We start from the raw sequence: 19,363 nt of genomic DNA, 5'->3' as shown, positions 1-19,363 counted from the left end.
CTGAGGCAGAGATCAGGCAGCCACAGGAGCTGGAAGCAGTGTGGTGGTAAGACTGACAAGAGGCTCTGTGGAGAATGGCTACTGAGTAAAATAATTTCTGGAGAATGGCTACTGAGTAAAATAATTTCTACAGAAAGCAGACACAGAGTCATAAAACAGATCAAGGAATACATGAGTGGATGTGCAGAACATGATGGGAATTGGGAGGACTAATAGACTAGTTCAGTGACCAATGTGCAGGACACTTTGAAGCCTATGACTTCTGATAATTTCTGATTATATAATAAATTTCCATATTAAATTTTAAAAGCAGAGAAGGAGGTCAGCAACACAGTCCCACTTAAGACAATGCAAAATATGCTCCTGTGTCAGGCAGCTGCTTACCAAATTCCCTCCCAGATGTTGGGTTTAGTAGCACAAAACACACACTGTAATTATGCCACTCATTTCCTCTTATCCACTCCTTGGCCCACTCTTCAGAGATGTGGGCTTGGTTTTGCAGGGACAACGTACACCATGAAATTCTTCTGGCCCAGACAGAACTGTTAAGACATTTCTTATCCACATAGTGCACTGCCTTTCAGGAATTACCTGAAGTGCTTGGCAGCTGAACTCCAGTGCAGCTGATGGAGTTTCAGCATGGGTGACCATACCCTGGAGCTCTCCTGCCTCCCCAGGCTTCATTTTTCAACCCTTTCTAACCTTTGTTTGGAGTAGCCAGTTGTCACGGGTTTTAATCAACAGCAAGATGACAAATGCTTTGTTATTTCCCCACTTCCCCGGAGAAGATAAAAAGGGGAATAATGAGACTTTAAGGTTGGGAAAGAAAATAGAATTGGTTTAATGAAACAGTGATAGTAATGGTTGTGAATTACTACTGTATGCAAATGTGTACATATGGAGCTCACACTCCTTTGCTGGTAATAATTTCCCAACCAGAGCACTCCCAAACTGGACTCGGCAGCACATGTGGGTGCCAGAGGTCCGGTTCCCACTGACAGTCCACAACAACCTTGGGAAAGCCGACCCGGTCCTACTTGGGCCAGAGCCGCGCTCCTCCCTGCGGCGCCATTTTGTGCTGAGGGCCCTGCTCAGGAGCGCTGTGATTGGTCCATCTGGGTCACCTGACCCGCCCTCTGCTCCTCACAGCCACAGCCCGGTACCAGTACCAGCTGGGCCCAGGTGGAACCAGAGCAGCAGGGCCACAGGCAGGGTGGATCCTGGGCCTCTCAAAGCAGGACAGCTGTTTATTTATAGATGGCACGTTAAAACGAGCCCTTGGAAAGAGTCTGAGGATTCAGACAGTGCTTGGTAGAGGAGATTTCATTTGCTGCTTTGATCGCAAATCATTTTTTTATTTCTGTATTTGGCAACTTCTGCAGCTCAGGTTTCCCTGTCTCACAAACTGCCTTTGTGTATAACAAACACGTCAGGAGAACGAACAGCTGAGACATCAAAGTGTAAAACCCTTCCCTGATGAAGCCTGGGGCAGTTTTGATGTTGACCCCATGCAATCAACACAGATTAAATGCATAGAGAAATATGAGGGGACAGCTTAGGAAAAGGAGTTTCCTCACACTGAGAAGCAGCCTACCTGCTTACCACCATTTGCTCCTGACCAGAAACCCTCCACAGAAGGAAGAGAAATGAACTCTCACGGGATAAAATAAGAAAGATGAAGAGCTGGACAATTTTATCAGTGGTGAGAAACTCATCTTTTTTGTTAGGACCACGCAAATATGAGCAATCGTTAGACTGATCTGCATCTCAGCTTGGTGGAAGCTCCTGGTTCTAATGGACTTTGGGGTCAGGTCCTTAGTATGTGTTGCTACCAGCATGCAAAGTAACACGTGCAGCTTTTGTAGAACAAGTGAGTGCCAGTGATCAACCAAGGTGATTTTGCAAGGATGGAGCAGAGACGTATGGTGTGCTTTTCCAGATAATCAGTATGTTATTTATAAGAAATTGTTAAATTAATTCACATAAGTTGAGTTGCTTTATGCAGTATTGTCAAAACATGCCTAAAAAGCATCTGTGAGGGTAAAGCTAACCATAAATCCTGACGAATTTTTTTCAGCTAAAAACAAACAAACAAAACGACAAAATTTGTTGTTTTTCAAGGTTTTTTTTTTTTACCTGGGATTTTTAGATCATGCATTTTGATTTGTAAAATTACGGAGAGGTTCAGAATTGAAGCAGCTCCACTTAAGATATACCTGAACAGACTTTTTTTAATTTAATTTTTGAGAAAAATATCAGCTCAGATTAACTAAATTTTAATGTGGATGATTTCTTCTTGTTGTGGCTTTTTGGTTTTGTTTTTAGTTTGTCCAGATGTCCATCAGGTTGACGTCTCAGGTCCTAGGAAAAACATAATTTTAAAAAATTATGAGTTACCAGATTATGTGCCTGAAAAACTGTAGCTTCATGTTATACCTTTAAGACTGTGAGCATTGTCAGTGATTAATTCAGCCTCTCTGAAGTGGAATGCAAAGCAGAATAGCAAGGAAGATAGATAGTAATCAATCAATATTGTAAATCACCACTAAATTCCACAGACGGTATAAATGTAGAGTAACAGAAGCACTTTTATATGGAATTCATGTCAAAGCAGCACCAGTCCTGCACCTTGGGCTTCAATTATCTCTACAGCAGCTCTATATAGGATTAGTCTCTCATCTTTGGGAGGGTGGAGAGAAGGGTAGAAGAGAAGAATGTCACCCAGAATTGCAAGAGCTTGGATGAAAAATGTAGGTGTGAGTGCTCTTTCTGTAACTTTAAAGTGAGTTTAATTCAAATGAAACAACCCAATAAATAATACCTTGCAGCTGACTTTGAAATGTTTGCACTGGTGCTACTGAATTTGATAGCTGCAACCTTTCGTTCCCATCATAAATGACATGCTATAATTATATTTTTTTACCCGTTTCCCTATATATGTTGATTTATCTTTTAATTTTTCTTTCAAAAATAGAATTTTTCTTCCTTGAGAAGATAAAATGATGAAAAATATTCACTGGCATTTTCAGTGACCCTTTTTGGTGTGACAATGCCAATAATAAAAACTAGTTTCCTCCTCTGATTGCTCATCTGTTCAGAGCAAAGATTCCTTTCACCTGTGCTTACAAGCTGTTGGGAATACAAAGAACATCAAATAACTGGTCTCAAAACACATGCATACTTTTTCCTCTACTCTTTAAGACCTTACTTTTTAATCCATTAACAACCACAAAAAGCAAAGCAAGTCACAGGTGGTTTGGGTTCACCCCATTGCAGTATATCACTGGTATAATTGATTGCCAGTTAACTTGTATTAGCCAGCCAGTTCAGTGAGCCACAAACATTCATCTCCTGGGAGAAATGTTTGCAGAATGTTTATACTAGCATTTACAAATGTATTATCTAACTGGAGTTAATTCCAGCCATCCTTTAACAAAATTAAATCTAGTCTAGAGAAGAGCTTTGTTATTACTGCTTTGTACATCTGCTTCTTGGGTTGTTTAGAGGGGTTATTTACTACTGAAAGTACTGCACTACTGAATTTCACTTCAGGGCTTCCCTGAAGATGGCCTTGTATGTCTTTTTTTCCTTTTTTTTTTTTTTTTTTTTTTTTTTTTGGCTGCCATAACTGCCCTTTTTTCTGTTTGTTTTTTTTCTCTGTGACAGGTCTCCATTTTGCCAATAGGGTATTCTGCTCCTCTTCATGGTGTCCACATGTCATTGTACATCAGCACTGAACAGATGGCTGTGACAGTATGGAATATCCTGTCTTTATACCTCTACATTTACCTCCCCAAGGTGATGAGTAAAGAGGGGAATGCAGATATAAGAAATTACTCTTTCTCCAAGCAACTTGCGAAGTGCCCAGCTAAGGTGTCAGGAAGGTCAGAGAGAAAGGATACAAGACAGATTTTGTGCTCCTAATTTTTTATTTTTTGAAGGCAGACATAAAAATGGGAGAGATAAATGAAGCTGTCAGGTAAAGGCAGGAAATCATAAGGAAATAAAGTCAAGAAAAAGCAAGTAAATCTAAATGGTGGCCAAACTGCAGTTTTCAGTGGAGCAGGGAGTGTTTCTCATGCCTTTGCTTCTCAAGGGCTGTAGAGGGTTGAGGGATGTAGTAGTAGTCATCTCCATTTTGAACCAAGAAAAGGCTCTCAATTCTAAACTCATTATGAGTGAAGCTATAAAGCTCTGGAGATCTGTGCTTTAAAGCTGAGACACGTTTATTTCTGGGCCTTTATTGAAGAGATTACAAAAAGCAGACCTGTAAAAAAAACATCTTTAGGAATGAGCAATGATCCAGTGAGCTGGGGGGGGGGGTAAGCCAGGCTTGTTTCTTGCTTCAATGTGTTGTCAACCCCTTCAAGCAGAATTTGTCCTCCCTTCACTAAAATGCCTCCAGATGGTCCCAGGGCTGCTTAGGTAAGGGCATAAATGGTTTGTGATGCTGGGGGTCCTACAAACAAATTGCCAGGAGGCTGAGTCACAGTTAATTTGCATATAAATTGCAACCATTTTTATCTAATATAAATGCACACAATCGTAATAGAGTATTTGCTTATTCTTCCTTCTCCTTTGAGAGATGAATACAAATTGTTTGCTTTTAAGTTTAATATTAAATAGCTGCACCATCTCAACATTGCAAAAGCTGCATGAAGAGGAAAAATTAGCACTGAAACCTAATTTGGGACCTTAGCAAATCAGGTCTGGCTAAGTATGGACTTAGTGGATACCCACATGAACCATCTAAGGCCTCCAGGAAAATCAAAAGTGAACAGATTCAAGCTAGGACCTGTCAGGTTAGTTCCACAACTGCCAAAAGTTCAGACCATGTGAAAAAATTAATTGTTACTGATATTTATGTTTAACCAAAGTCTTATTATTCCGGTAATTAGGGCTCCTGCAGTTCTGGATTGAAAGATTCAAGCCTTTTCCCAGAGAAAATTCTGGCAGTGGGGATGTTTGCTATAGTAATCATGAGACTTGCAGTCATATTTTTAGGTAATTGGTCAAACACATTGCTTGAGGCACTATATTATTTCCCCATAAGCCTTTAAAGCCCCAGTTCACAAATAGGTGCTAGGCCTTAAATCTGCTTCCACCCAACTTATGTTCATGGCTCCATGACCTCCCTGAAAGTCAGAGCTCCTTGGCTTTCTCCTGCAAGGTACACTCTCAATGTCCTAGCTCTTGTCAAAGCACCATAGTTAAGGCTGTAGACCATAAGGATACACAAGTGCCCTTCTGCTGTACTTGTTTGTAGGGGAACAAAGCAATCAGATGCCTCTGATTACCGAGAAGTGGGTGTGAGCTGGTATCAAATCCACCTGTGCCTAATTAGGGCAGGCCCCCTATTGAGCATGTGCAAGACCAGGGGGCCAATAAAAGGTGAAACTCACAGCCACAGACTAGCTCACTCTCAAGCACTGTATTACCTTTATTGCGCCACTAGCGCTCATCACCTCCAAGGTGAGGCTCTCATGGCACAGCTCGTTAAGACTCAGTACTGCAATGCCAAAAGCCCCGGGTTCAAGACTCCACAGAGAGCCTCACCTTGGAGGCAAGTTTCACCTTTTATTGGCCCCCTGGTCTTGCACATGCTCAATAGGGGGCCTGCCCTAATTGGGCACAGGTGGATTTGATACCGGCTCACACCCACTTCTTGGTAATCAGAGGCATCTGATTGCTTTGTTCCACTACACTTGTTCAATCTAGGAGATGCCTAGAATTCATCTAACCCTCAAAATATCAGTAGTTCTCAAATCCTGGCCAGTCCCCTAATTTATGAGGTAAGGGTGCATCCTTATCCTCATTTTGCTTTTCTATGAAAAGTGGACAGTCTGAGCACGCCCTACACAAGTGCTCAGACTCCTTTTTTAGGGCAGTCTGGGTGGGAAAGAATTTCCCTCCCTGTACAGCACCCTGGCTTTGTGAGCCCCTCTGCTGGATGCCATGTGGGCTGTAAGAAATCTTGGTGCCAGCAAAGAAAGGGAGGAGCCTCTGTCAGGTGGAGAGGTATCTCAGTATTCATGTTCCTGCAGCTGTACTACTAAGGACTTTTATCCAGACCACAGGAGACATTGACCAAAGAAGAAGGCATGGGAAAACTGCTGGATAAACCTCATAAAGGGCAATAATGCCTCTAACTGGTATCCTGGTAGGACATGGGAGGTTCCCAGCATTGCTAGTGGAGTTATCAGTCACATTTTTGACTGTCATAGAAGTAGAATAATATGAGTAGGGGTGATTGGAGGGGGGACAGTATACCTGTGGTGATAATTTTGGAGTTGAGTAGTTTGAAGCTTGTGCTCTCTGTGCTACAACATTTCTGCATTCAGGCAGTGGAATTAATGAAACTGGAAAGCTGATGTACACAGGAGGTATTCACTGAACTCATGGCTGGGCTGGGCTTTTGCTCTGTCCTTCCTGCACTTGCTGACTGGGCTTTGCACAGTGTTAGGCCATTAATGCCCAGTACTTTCACTGCTGTTCAGAAAGTATTTCATGCACAATGTAAACACTGTGCAAGACTGTTAACCAGATAGTATAGTCTCCAGGTGATAGTGATAGTGCTAATTATCTCTTCCTATAAAGTGCAGAAGGCTGTGAGGAGCCAGAGGAAAGTCAGTTCGTGTGTGGCCAGCAGTAAGAAATCACCATAAGGCCTGCAGGAAGAAGGCTAATAGGAGCACCCAGTGCCTGCACAAAGGGGGCCAGGGAGAAGGCAGTACAGCTTGGAGGTAAGGAGAGGGATGCTGTCTTCACAGGCCTAGGGCAGAAAGTTTTCATTTATGCATAGAAAGCCTGGAATTAGCTGAATGTGCTTTGGTAGTGCTGGTTTCTCTGTGTGGTAAAGAAATCTATAAAACCTCATCCTTGCCTCCTCTGACTGTTAGAGGGTAGGTAGCAGACAAGGATTCTCTTTTGCTGCTCTACTTTCTTTAATTGTTTGGAAGAAGGTCTATGTGTCTTTTTCCTTTTGCTCTCAGCAAAGCTCTCTCTGCTCCCCTGATGTCTACACACACAGTTTCTTTTTCCTCAAAGACAATGCTGTTAATGTACCAAAGACTGGATTTGGCTTCAAGTGGAGTGTCCTAGCAATCTCTTCCAAACTGTGCCAGTGTCTTCCTCATGTTTGTGGAAAGCCTCTCAAGTTTTTTCTCTGGTGTTGATGAATCCACAGCCAAATTTCTACCAGCACAGTATACAGAGGGTATATACAGAGCTCTCAGGGGACCACCATCTACTTAAGTGCCTTCTCCACCCTCCTTTCCCAAAATAATGATCAAAAAGAGAGAAAAAGTAATTCAGGTTCCATGATCTAAGCATGATCTCCTGCACTGTGATACAACCCTGGCAACGTGGTGAAATCAAATGTTCACAGACACTCATACAGATTGAGGTGTAGGGGATGCTGAAATAGAGTCCCTCATGCAAATTTCTTTGCCAGCTTCTAAACACCTAAGGGCACAGAAACTATCATTTGACTTCTATCCCAGACTATCATATCAGTTGTCACAGCTGGGGCTTTGGTAAAAGGGACATGTGTTTTCTGGATAATATAAAATTGAAAATGTCTCTCAGAGAACATTCTTTAAAGGCTGCTTTGTAGCCTTTAGTTCATTTCTTGCTCTTGTGCAGCAATTTACATCAAAAGTGGAAGTCAAAGATGGGACTTGCCATGATGTCCATACTTCTGGCCATGCAGAAGGGCTGTAAAAGAGAACTGAGTCAAGTTTTCCAAGCACTGGCGTGAGAATCAGTATTGTAGTAGTCTTTGAAGCCATGGCTTAGTCTTACTAGAGAGAAATAAATGCTATAGGAAAAAGGTGAGTCAAACACACCAGGAAGGAAGGAAGATTGTGGGGTTTAATATCCTCTTCACACTATGCAGTGTTGCTTGTTACACATACACACATTGAATAGTCTTGTCCTTTGGTATCACTGTGACTAGCATGATTAAATGAGGGTACTCTACACCTCAAATAATAGTGATCAGTACAGACAACAATGGTCAACAGTCTGACTTTTCAACATTCCAGAGCTTCTCCCTGCAAAATTCAGCCATTTATGCTTTATAATTACAACTTGTTGCTACATGAGCAGTAAATTAGTCCTAAGGAAGGAAAGAAAACGTTGTTTACTGCAGAAAGGTCATTCCTTCAAAAGAGGTCTTCTGTCATACATCTGTCCTAGGACAATTTGTTACATGCAATTTGTGCATTGCTAAGTTATGTCAGCTGCAGACCTTATTAAAAAAATACAATTTAAAACCCAGCAGCAAAAACATTAATTATACAAAATGTCTAAGTGGAGAATTGAACTGGGAGTCTCATCAAGAGAAAAAATGAATCTTTAGCTACGAGTAAGTTAAACTATGTGTGTCAAGAAGTCAGACGTACCCAACGGGCAAGAGGCAGTGCTTTGAATTCCAGAAATCCATGAGTAGACTCTTTAGTAGGCTTATCTTCTTGCCTGGTCTCTGTAACAAGACTGACCTGTCCAGCCTGAGGTTGTTGCTGACACTTGTGAGGGGAAAGGAGAGGATCTTGCACTGAACCCAAACGTCACCAGCTGCAGTGATGCTGGTGAATCCTCTGGCAGAGCTGCTGAGGCTGATTATGCATTTTACCCACAGCTGTAAAAACTTAAGGCAAGGATAAGCCTGGAGCCACATGAGCTGTGTGGAGCCAGCAGTGAGAGATGTCTTGCAACCCTGTGGTCTCTACCTTGGGGGTGACCTCACTGCTTTGCCTTCTCCTCATTGGACTTTTGAGGACCTCTTGACTCAAGGTGTCTCCGTGGAGCGGTTAAAAGGGTCCTCTGATGTGGCTGACAGTTTCCTTGGATATCTTTTCTCTGTGGAGGGAGCCCTTTCATCTTCAGGAACCAGGTTAGTCAGATGTATGGAGCTGGGCCACCCTTTTAAAGGTGATAAAACCCCTGAGTTCCTTCCATTTCAGTCTCCCACTCTTTGGCACACCACTATGAGTCGAGATCTCACTGAGTTCCTTATACAAGGGACAAGATACTGAGACAGGTGGAACTGATAAATCCCAGCTGGCTGAGAGCAGCACAAAACACATGCACACACATACCTTTTTGCTTTCTGAGGATCAGGAAATGAAATCTATCTTGTTCAAACTAAACAATAGCACAGGCACTAAGCCCTTTTCTTAATGACACAAATGTAGCCTCATATTACTTTACCATTTGGGGATTTATCACTGTAACATTTTTATATTATTCTTAGCTAAGTCTCAAAAAAAAATTAAGCCCTTCTTTCCAATTGTCATTTTGTGAAAAATTTCTTAATCCTAAAAGAATATGAGAACCTCTTTTTCTCCAGTAATCTATAATGCATAAATATTTTAAGTAGAGTGGACGATATCCTTTAAGCTTCAGGAAAATTTTATGCAAATTACAGATTTTTTCTTTTTAATGGCAGAGTTGACATTAACAATTAATAAACTTTTTTTCAAATAATATTAGAAATGTGAACAGTGAAAAATAATTATTAATGTTAATAACTTGGTGTGCTTACAATTCTTGGTGTTTTTTCTCACAGCCCTAAATTTGGACTGCTATTCTAAAGTTTACAGAATCTTTTAAGTAAATATTCTCTGTGTAATCTTACCTTTTAGATGGAACCCCTTGGTAGCCTTGGGTTTTTACTATTAAATTAAACATGAGTGATTGAACTTAGTAAATGTTCTCGTGAGAAGACAGCACATTTTCTCTCAGAAGCATGTAACAATAAATGCTGTTTGACCAGTTAAGCAAGCAAAATGCAGAAATAAACATCTTTGTGGCCTATTCCAAAACTTGCTGCAGTCAATAGAAACAAACCCATTAATTTCTAAGGGGTTTAGATCATCTTTTTACTGAATAAGGGTGTGTACCATTAGAATGGTTAGGGACAAAGGGAATTAGTTGTTACCAATATCACAGCAATCCAGCCATCTCCTTTGTTGTTCTTGCAGGATGTTGTGTGCATGGATGTTGTGAAGCACAAAGGTTCCTCAGACATTCAGGGTATGTAATGTGTTTCTTCTCTTCTCCTTCCATGAAAATAAACAAAGGTGTCACATAACAACTCCAAGCATTATTTAGAAAAAGCCACAAATGGCTATTTTAAGTCCATAAATTAGCATGTTTGTTTCAGTGGAAGAAAGGAGAAAACAATATTTCTTCACCATACACATAGTGTATGGGACAGCAGGCCACAGTCACAGACCTACTTCCATGACAGATCATGGCTCCCTCTGTTGCTAACAGGTTGAGAAAGGTGACTTGGAATGCAAAGTGTTAGAATGCAAAGCTCCACTGGCTACATAGCAACCATGCCTGAAGTTAGGGGGTGTGGATATCCATTTCTGTGTAAATACTTACAGATCATGGTAATCTTGCTTCAGCATACCACAAAAAGGGTCTCAAAAGCCTGGTACAGTTTAGAGGCACTACCTTTTGAGAAGAAAGGCAAACACCTTTTAGCTTTGGTGCCGGATTTTAAATACAATTCTGTCAATTATGTTCCTTGGTTACTTTACTTCTTGTTGCTTCCTAATGTAAAACGCTTGACCATGGGTGTGGGCTGCTGTGTACAGACCTGTGCTCCTCTTCAGCTACAGGAATGTGCATCAGTCTTGTCTTTGTCTAACTCCAGTCCCACCAAAACACAAAAGTTTGCTTTGATTTATTTTAGTATGAGAGTACTGAATTGCTAAGCAAGTTTCTCTCCACCTTCTGCTTGACTCAGTGCATTAGGGTGTAAAACTGGAAAAAAGAGAACTCTGTTTCCCCTGAAAACAAAAATCAAAAGACTTTTTCCAAAAAAGCAGAGTCAAGTTCCCTTAATGGACTTAGACTGCATTAAATCTGCTGTAAAGTACCATAATGTTTATTGTAGTACTCCTTCTATTTTTATTGAATAAGCAAAAAAATACCCTAAACAAACCCTCTAAAGCTTCTTAAAATCTATTTTTAATATTGCTTGAGTTAACATTTTAAGCAATTTATGCCGTTTCTATCTGTTTTCCTTCCTTTCTTATTAATTTATCTTCATGTTACTATTTTTTTTATGTCAGGAGCAAAAGTCTCCATATAGGATGATGACCAGATGACAGGTTAGAAGCTAGGTTTTTCACTCAGCTATGATGGGACCCATCAAAGAAGCAAAATGTTACAAACCAGTTCAGTGTCATTGATACTAGTAGCAGCAGAGGCTTAAGCAGCAGATTTCAGCATTACACTAGCTGAAAGATCACACCTTGGATATATCATGTACCACAGCAAGAACCATTGAGTATTTAAGAAGAGATGAACAGGTGACAGGTTTTGGGATCTTTTTCAAAAAGACCTGGCAGAAGCTGGTGACCAGCTGAAAGTTTATGACTAGGAGAAGCCTTTGTTGCTGTGAGACACACACGTACAAAATAAAGTACGAGGTTTCCTTTTGCCAGGCTGATTCAGTAGATAGATTTGCAGGGATGATTGCTTGGATTGTCTCTCAATGCTCCATTCGAATTTTAATAGCACATATAAAAATTTTATCTCATTTTCTACTTTACTCTTTTGAAATATTTACCATTGATAAATTATTTAACGAAATATAAAGTGTTACAAATGTACGTACATTTCATAAAGCTGTCTGCACAAGTGGGCTACATAATGAGCTACATACTTCTGCCACACAAACAGGCCAGAAAATAGCTCCTCTTCTCTTCTGATTTTTTTGCATGTCTGTTGGCCCAGGTGTTTCCAAGGTAGTTACATGTCTGTGTGGTGAGATAAAATGCAACAAATCCTTACTTGAACTCTTATTTCTGCCTTCTTTCAATTCCGTGCTCTGCTCATCTTCTCCTCCTCCCTTTTTAATCCGATTTTTAAAGCCTATGCAATCCCGTATGGAAATTTTATGGATTTCCCTTATGGAAAACACATTAAATGTGTTTTCTAGAAATGGATTAATAAAACTGCTGCTCTTGCAGCTGGATCACAGCACAGACATGCCTGTTTGATCCCTTTTGCTTCAGAGGCTCTCAGACTCTCTAAGATACTGCTCCTTCCTGGTCTGGAACTAGAGATTTTAGCAAGATATTTATGCTCAATGCATACTGAATAGTGCAGTACTTCTTTGTAATCCAGGGGATTTGAAATGTTTCTTTTTCCCGAAAATCTATTTCAAATGAAAAGCTACATCATATCCCAATGTGAGTATTTTTCCCATTAAAAATTTACACACTCCTTCAGGACCAGTGCAGTAATCAGGGTCACATTAGGCTTCAATTCACCGTGGTCTGATGCTGTGCACTTCAGAGCAGCTCTGTGTGGCACTGCATTTTTAACAGTACCTATGCCACAGCAAAGTCACCATGAGAAGAAATCTCTTAAGTACATTAAGAATTAAGGCCTGTGATGAATTAGGGTCTAAGTTATTTGGAAAGAACCCTTTGTAGTTTTGTCCATTTGGTCTTCAAATTGGCTATGAAAAAAAAATTAATCAAAAATGAGCAGTCTTGTTAGAAAACTTCAGCTTCTTCAAAAGTTTCTGCTTTTCATTAAGTGACAAAAAGGAAGGAATAGGGAAGATAGGAAATGTTAAACTGCCTATTTTTCCCAAAAGCTTTGTACTAAGGGACTTCAAGAAGTCTTTTCTCCCATCCTGAATCAGTTTCGGTATAATTTTGCTTTAAACTAGCCTATATTCAACAAACCTATACCTAGGAGACCTCAGTGATAAAGACTATGAAACCTCCTCTACCTGCTTCTACCATAATAAATTGCTGTCCCTTGAAAGCTATCTGAAATACATCCCTGATGCCCACATCAGCCTGAGACTTCTTGCTGTACATACAGAGAGATAAAAGATTGAAATTACCATAACCTGTGCCTTCATCTCTCCTCTCATCTTCACTCTCCTTTGCTTCTGACTACCCAAGCCAGGTTTTTTCCCCACAGGTCATATCTTGAAAAACTCTGGTCATTCTCTATCCACTTTCCTGGGCCCCTTTTAAGTGCTCCATATATTTTTGGAGGGAGGTGATGCTGCATTACTACAGCTATGAGGCTTCCATGGTGAGCTGCTTCCCAGAGCAAGTCCAATCAGCCTGGAAAATAAAGCCTGGTGATGGGAGAATTGCAGAAATCCCATTTTCTAGTCATCACAATTGTACCAAATCTGGAAAAAAATAGAGTGAATATTGTGTCAGCTCTTAGAGTGAGCTGTGTGCATCACAGAGCAAGATTTGCAGCTCTTTCAGATACTGTTTGGTTTATGGACTTCAAAGAGACAGTTCAAGGCATTTAAGGAAGAGCTGAAATGCCACAGTGGGCATTATTTGGTCTTAAATAATTCCAGTAGCTTTTATATTATAAAGAAAAATGTCAGATCTGTCCCTAAGTATTTGTAACATGGTGAATTACCCTGGATATTAGCTGTATTAAGTTACTGTGAAAATATAAGCCTTAACAAAACTAATTAGCACTCATACCTTGTTTTATATTGGTAGTGCACTTTGCGGATAAGAGCCTTGCAGTGGTATAAAAGTCATGTAGGTTGTGCTTTATCAGACTCGTGGGTTGTAGCCCTTCAGCTTAAAGGGTTCAGAATAATGGAAGAAAATCCAGGTGCAATTTGCCACTGCAGTTTTGCTCTAACATCAAATCCTTGCAGGGTTAGCTGGTTCCTCTGCTTGCTAGATTACCTACATGTTTGGGATTTGAAGTTGCCATGAGGTCATTTGCAGTACCTATGCATTTGTTTGCTTGGTTTCAAGAATTATAGGAAATGCTACGTATGAAAAGTGGGAAGACAGATTAAGAAACTGGTAGCTGGAATCTGCTACATTTCTTTTCCCATTCTTAAAATGGAATTTCTTACTTTGAGTCCATATGGACAAAGATCACTACATGTAAATGAGGAGGAGCTTGCACTTCTACCTAACTTTTACGTAGCTTTTCTTTCTCTCTAATTTAAGAGGGAAGGCTGCTGCCCTTCCCCACAGCTTGCCATATATCATCCCCTTTTGTGCGGCAGGATGTCTAGTTTAACAGCTCAGTTGTACAAACCAAAAATGCTCCTATGTAACTGATTGCTGAGCTAACTAAACAGATACAGTAGGACTGTGAACAGGCTGATGAGTATCCAAAGCCAAATCTGACTTATCCATGTACAACCTTTGGAAATATGAGTTAGCCTTGTTGTTGTACAACACTGCAAAATTACTTTTTGAGTCGATACTCATCTTTAGTGCTCCAGCTCAGGTGTACTCCCTAAAACAAAAACCCAAGGTTGCTCAGAGCTTGGGTCTTTCCCTGAGGAGACTATCAGATAATAATAACATCAGCCAAAATAATCTAGAACTTTTTACCATCAAAAAATTATTTAATTGATCAGCCATGTTATATCGCATTTTCTAAAGCATGTAAAATTAAAAGAAAGTTATTTTTTGTATTCCAGCAGCTTAGAAATAACCCTTTCATGAGGTCTCTATAAATATACTAGATATATTCATGGTGTTATTTCTAAGAAGCAAGATAAATTTACTAACTGCCTACTCAAAGGAAGGAATTTTCTTACTGCTGCACAGGTGTCCTGGGAAGATTCTTCCCAAAAGTCTATAATCTCACTATATTGGTGAAAAATGGACATTTGTTGGGTAAGAAAATCTCAAGTCTGCAGAAAATCCTCTGGGAAGAATTTTGTAAATTACAGAAGTCTTGTGAAGGGTATAAACTCATATGCCTTAGGCTCTAACACAGCCTCTACCTACCAGAGGTTTAAGCAACTGTTGTGGGCAACCTCCTCCATAACTGACTACTGTGGGGGTTCCTTCCACTACATTTGCAGGTTGTATCAGACATTGCTAGGGACAGAATTCATCACTAATCTCATATTACTGTCTGCTCTGACAATTTTACAGTATAAAATGGCACCCTTTATAAAAGAAGAGGTATGTTTTAATTGGGATGTCAAAATTAATTCTAATGTATTTAAAATAATAGTTATGTTTCAATAATTGTCTTAATGCTACACTCTAAATTTACTTCCTAAAGTGCAATACTTGAGGTCATCCAGCTGATTTCTGTAACAGGACAGAAGGTAGACCCAGATCTATCCCAGTACTAGCATTCAAAATATGCCAATTCTCAAATAAATGAGTGATGGGAGGGCACCACAGTGGGGTGCACATTGGCTAGGAGGTCATGTGTATGTTTTTTTTCACTTGATTTCATCCCTGGTGTCACATCCTGGATTGACTTTTTTCATCACCATGACATGCTATGTTAAAGTAATGCATTGTAGGTGAAGCAAGTACATTACCATAAGGAAATCTTCCATAAAATGGGAGGTTTCATTCAGACCAATCTCCCTGATGGAAAAGGGTGCTTGGAATTAGCAGAGATTGTCTAGCTCCATGGATAATTTATCAGTGCCACCAGCTGATCTCTAGAAAAGGCTTAAAAAGTACAAAAGACAACTAATCCATTAAAAAGAAAAATTGAAAATGTTTTTCAAAAGCTCATTGGTGCTTCTCATATTAAAAGCTTACCCTCCTGCATCCCATCTATGGCTTTAGACTATTCTTCACATCATTTGTATGAAGGAGCTTACAGCTCTCCCCAGACAGAGAGAGGATTACAAATGTTCATAAGTCAATAGCCTTCACATTTTAAAGTATTTGCTTATTAAAAGCTACTTTAGAAAGTTCAGAATCAAAACCTTGCTATTCCTGTTTGACAAGAGAACCTTGGCAGTTTTCTAATGCTCACTATAAAAATGGTGCTTTACATTTCTCCATTTCACTCCTGGGACCTCCAGGTTCTTTCAGTAATTAACATAGCTTTCATATGTATCCCTGGAAACATCCTTCTGCAATACAGAGTTCCTTACACCACCATCTTGAAAGAAGAGGTCACAAAGCTGGCATCCAAAGGCAGCCACTTTGGTGGTTAGATTCCTGCTCATGTGGAAGGATTTTTGATAGATTATTGATAAATTTGATAGATTATTTAATATAGCTAGGGCTGAAGGACCTTCCACCCACACACTGTCTGACTTTCACAAGAGTGAAGGATTGTGCCCAGTGAATCTCTAAGCTCATAATCCCATGGATACAGCCCCCAAGAGTCAGCCTTTCTGCATTCATTTGCATGCAGATATTGTTCTGCCTTTGCTCAGATCTCAGAGGAGGAAAAGGCAATGTGATCATTCTGTCTGTACATCCTATAGTGTGTCCTCCCCCCACAACTCTGAATCTATGAAGAATTTTAAACAATTTTGGCATAGCAAAACAGACCTCAGCTCATAGCTTGGCACTCAATCTGTTACTATGGTGGGGCTCTAGGAATAAAAGATGCAAATAACAAAACTTCATCAGCCAGGATGCTCATGGAGCAGGTTATAATACTGGGGCAGGTAAAGCAATCCTAATTCCAATGCAGACATGGAGAAATATGTAGGACTAATATTAAAATCACAATTTTAAGATTGTACTTTTCTCTTAATTCTTATTAGAGAGTGCAACACAATTATTATTCTATATTTTTAAAAGAACAAAAACACAAAAAACCAAATCTAAAACACACAAGTGTTTAACAAATATGGTAAAAATTCTCAGTGCAAAAAGTCTCTTTAGTTTTGTTGATTTGTAAGCTATAGCTGTAACCAGAAGTTCATCCTCTTGTTTAATAAGGAGAAAAAAATTTAAAAACCTACCAAGATTTAACTCGGATAAAAAGAATTAGACAAGAATTAGACAATCTTAGAGGATAGGGACAAAGTTCCACCTGTTTTATAGGTGATGGTGTTTCCTTTATTGACTCTGGCCTAACTGAAACATGCTAGTTTTGTGGGATCATTAAACTCATTATTAACAGGGAGAAAAAATAATGAGATTCGGGTAAGCAGCCTCTGTGAGTAACCCTAAACAGTAAGTTTTAAAAAAAAAAAAAAAAAAAAAAAAAAAAAAGATATGGCAGTGCCAACTTATCTCTTCCTTGCATCTCTGGGAGAGCTAAATGTAGTTTCAAATTCTCCTACTGACCACTCTTTGGTCTACTCAGAATATTTTTTTTTACCAGCCCATTGTTTCACTGGGAAGAGACATGATTTTCTACTGCAAGAGTTAAATCAATACTATTTTATAAATTGTATCAGTGTAAGAGTTCTTTGTAGCTGGGAGCATATTGCCTGTTCGGAACAGACATAAGATCTATTACTACAGGCACTCTAATACAGATATACATGACTTTACTCTTATGGTGCTGTGCCATTTTTAGTATAGGAGAATTTTGAAAGCAGCTTCATTTTTGTCCTATAAAAAGCTCTTCTAATGTTATTTAATACCCGTGCCTCAGATCTTTCCCTCTATTTTCCTGCTTAGGATGAAGATGACTCTAATTTTGTTCCACCCACTGGATGTTTTACTTGTCTAAATATATAATTTCTTTAGACCAATCTTTTATTTAAAGTGAGCAGGTGCATATAGACAAATACTCTCTGCTGAGCATCCTGGGTTCGGTGATAACTGCTCAGGAATAACTGGTGAAGGGATGTACTGGCCCCTGCCCCTATTAACATCCTCAAAGCAATTGGGAAGTAAACTGAAAATACAGCCCCTGGATTCACCAGTGGTCATGGGCTCCCTGTCAAATTCACTGAATAAAACACAGATGTCTGATAAATACCCAAGAAAACTATAGATACCTATAATGGAAACTACTGTATGATTTGGATCTTACTTAATTAGGGTCACTTAGCAATAATATGACAATACAAGAATTAATACTAGGAAAAACATTAACCACAGTCTAGCCATATCTAGACAAGGAGTAAAGAGATAAAAGGCATAGTAGTAAAGAGATATGGATACAGATGTGAATGTGAATTACATACAGGTACAGGTGATAAATATAGGTATAGGACGATAAATAGATTATATATATATAGATATTGATATATAAATATAGATAAATATACATAAGAGAAGAGGGGGGAAATTTCCAAGGACTGAAAGCCCAAAAGCTGAAATAGAAATGTGAGTCTCAGAGTTCCCATCTGTGGCACAGGGTGCCACAGCACTCAAGCCCACTAGGGCAAAATCCAGATCTTAATCAAGCAAATTCCAGCTTCCTCAGGAAATATCAGCTAACCCATGTCAGCTGCTGTTCTGCCTTAGCTTTCTAACACTGGCATAAGTGACTTCATAGCACTTGCATAGCTGAAGATATGAAATGAGGAGTGAGACTCTTGAGTGTCTCAGTGACTGAGCTTGTCTGCTTTGGAGGATTGTTAATTATTATCCTCTTAAGTAAGTCACCCTCATGCATCTTATCGGTCCAGGTAAGTAGAGCCCAGGCTGCTGAGTTGAGAAGCTGTCTTTACTTCTCACTTTGACCTTTATTTGGTAATTTCTCCTTTTAGAACTTAGACCTATTCTTTACAGTATTTATCCTTTTTAATAGTTGATTGCACACCACCTAATCTCTTGGTGTTGGCCTAATCTATCCATGCCATGGATTTTTTTACTGCTGCCAATACTCTACTGTCTTTATTTATCACAGCCATCCTCACTGCGTCTTCTGAGGAAGCCACATCAATCAAGTAATCATCCTGATTCACTGCAACTCAGGATAACGAGAAATGCCTTGTCCTGACTATGGGTTTTTTTTGCTAATTTAATTGTTTTTAACAATAAAAGTTAGCTGTCTCACAGGGCAGCAGCATGAGCTGTTTGCTGCATTAGGATGAGCTTTTAGAGGTGACAGGTAATTTCCATCTACTCTGACCATTTCTCTAAGGACTTTTCTCACTCCTCCAGGCTCTGTTGCCCACAGGTGTTTGGTAGCAGGTTGGCCATGCACATGTTGTGCAGGACTCACCCTGCTGCCATGATGGGCCTGATGGAAGTGTCCTGTGAAAGGCAATAATGCACAGAGGCCATGTGGTCACCAGAGAAGGGGGCTGTGATGTATTCAGTGGTCATCAGCCAGTTCCCAACTAGTCCTCAGCTCATTTTGGTGTTTCCAAATTTCTCTTGAATTTTTCCTTGCAAGGCAGAAAGGCACTGAGGAACACCCCGGTGAATCCCCAAAGTCCTTGTACCAATCCAACCATCCTGTTCTTGCCAACACCCAGGTCAGTGTTGAGGGGCTGGGGAAGGAAGAGGGCAAGGGACAAGGGCACAAGAGGGAATCCTGGGGTCGATGTTTCATATCTTGCCAGGGGCAGAAATACTGGCATTTAGGCCTGATCCAAGAGCTCTTCTACAAAGTCTCACTTTATGAATAAAAGAAAATTAATGGAGAAACTCTACAAGAAAAATAACACCCATCAAAACATTCATAAAGCTGTGTA

Source organism: Calypte anna, chromosome 7 (assembly GCF_003957555.1).
Source record: "Calypte anna isolate BGI_N300 chromosome 7, bCalAnn1_v1.p, whole genome shotgun sequence".
Classification (NCBI taxonomy): Eukaryota; Metazoa; Chordata; class Aves; order Apodiformes; family Trochilidae; genus Calypte; species Calypte anna.
This window is presented reverse-complemented; position numbering follows the sequence as displayed.